Raw genomic sequence first — 2,359 nt, 5'->3', positions numbered from 1 at the left:
GTGCCAAGAGTCCGAAGACCCATGGTACATTCTTATCCACTGCATCCAAGAGCACTCACGTGAACACTGGAGCCACTCGAGATGAGAGGTCTGAGACATGCCATCGTTCGAGGACACACAAGGTGCACGGACATCGACACTCCTCATTCATATAGGACATGAGAAGTGGATAAGCGAGGTAAACAATGTCTATTTCCAAAGGAACTAGGTAGATTGTACAGGCAACACACGCATCTCCATTCAAATAGAGTGCCATTGAAGAGACTTGCAGCGTCGATGGTCAACTGCACAATAGCAGGGAGCCCACCGCGGCATACAAATCCATCACCGCTCACATGCCGACACAGTTACCCCATCGGACAACCCGTCGCCAACCACGAGTAACAAAGACTCAAGTGGCCGATCAAACAAGGCAATCGACGACAAGACACCGCCGTGCACGAAGAAGTACAAAGCAAGGCATTTTTGGCCACACAAGGAAGAAGAAGATTTGAAGCGAAGCAAAAATGGCCCAGAAACAGGCCCAAACAGCCCAAAAACGGGCCAAAACTGGCCATTTTTGGCTGCACGATGCGAGCGGGGAGCAGCGGACAGCGAGCGAAGCGAGAGGCAGCACCGTCCCTGCTATACGAAAGCCCCATCCAGCCCTGTGCCACCCGGGAGGTTCCAAGGTGTTGAGATGGCTGACATTTTGCTCCGCTAACGACGGTCGCCGCGCCACGCAAGAACAGCCCAAAAAGGGCCAAAACAGCCCAAAGAGGGGCCAAAACTGGCCATTTTTGGCTGCGCGAGCAAGCGGCGAGCGACGGACAGCAAGCAAAGCGAGAGGCAGCACAGTCCCTGCTATACGAAAGCCCCATCCAGCCCTGTGCCACCCGGGGGGTTCCAGGGTGCTGAGATGGCTGACATTTTGCTCCGCTCACGACGGTCACCGCGCAACGCAAGAACAGGCCAAAAACTTGCCAAAACGGCCCAAAAACGGGCCAAAACTGGCCATTTTTGGCTGCGCGAGCGAGCGGCGAACAGCGAGCGAAGCGAGAGGCAGCACCGTCCCTGCTATACGAAAGCCCCATCCAGCCCTGTGCCACCCGGGGGGTTCCAGGGTGCTGAGATGGCTGACATTTTGCTCCGCTCACGACGGTCACCGCGCGACGCAAGAACAGCCCAAAAACAGGCCAAAACGGCCCAAAAACGGGCCAAAACTGGCCATTTTTGGCTGCGCGAGCGAGCGGAGAGCGGCGGACAGCGAGCTAAGCGAGAGGCAGCACCGTCCCTGCTATACGAAAGCCCCATCCAGCCCTGTGCCACCCGGGGGGTTCCAGGGTGCTGAGATGGCTGACATTTTGCTCCGCTCACGACGGTCACCGCGCGACGCAAGAACAGCCCAAAAACAGGCCAAAACGGCCCAAAAACGGGCCAAAACTGGCCATTTTTGGCTGCGCGAGCGAGCAGCGAGCGGCGGACAGCGAGCGAAGCGAGAGGCATCACCGTCCCTGCTATACGAAAGCCCCATCCAGCCCTGTGCCACCCGGGGGGTTCCAGGGTGCTGAGATGGCTGACATTTTGCTCCGCTCAAGATGGTCACCGCGCAACGCAAAAACAGGCCAAAAACTGGCCAAAACGGGCCAAAACTGGCCATTTTTGGCTGCGCGAGCGAGCGGCGAGCGGCGGACAGCGAGCGAAGCGAGAGGCAGCACCGTCCCTGCTATACGAAAGCCCCATCCAGCCCTGTGCCACCCGGGGGGTTCCAGGGTGCTGAGATGGCTGACATTTTGCTCCGCTCACGACGGTCACCGCGCGACGCAAGAACAGGCCAAAAACTGGCCAAAACGGCCCAAAAACGGGCCAAAACTGGCCATTTTTGGCTGCGCGAGCGAGCGGCGAGCGGCGGACAACGAGCGAAGCGAGAGGCAGCACCATCCCTGCTATACGAAAGCCCCATCCAGCCCTGTGCCACCCGGGGGGTTCCAGGGTGCTGAGATGGCTGACATTTTGCTCCGCTCACGACGGTCACCGCGCGACGCAAGAACAGCCCAAAAACAGGCCAAAACGGCCCAAAAACGGGACAAAACTGGCCATTTTTGGCTGCGCGAGCGAGCGGCGAGCGGCGGACAGCGAGCTAAGCGAGAGGCAGCACCGTCCCTGCTATACGAAAGCCCCATCCAGCCCTGTGCCACCCGGGGGGTTCCAGGGTGCTGAGATGGCTGACATTTTGCTCCGCTCACGACGGTCACCGCGCGACGCAAGAACAGGCCAAAAACAGGCCAAAACGGCCCAAAAACGGGCCAAAACTGGCCATTTTTGGCTGCGTGAGCGAGCAGCGAGCGGCGGACAGCGAGCGAAGCGAGAGGCATCACCG

Source organism: Musa acuminata, unplaced genomic scaffold (assembly GCF_036884655.1).
Source record: "Musa acuminata AAA Group cultivar baxijiao unplaced genomic scaffold, Cavendish_Baxijiao_AAA HiC_scaffold_268, whole genome shotgun sequence".
Taxonomy (NCBI): domain Eukaryota; kingdom Viridiplantae; phylum Streptophyta; class Magnoliopsida; order Zingiberales; family Musaceae; genus Musa; species Musa acuminata.
Note: the sequence above shows the minus strand (reverse complement) of the source record.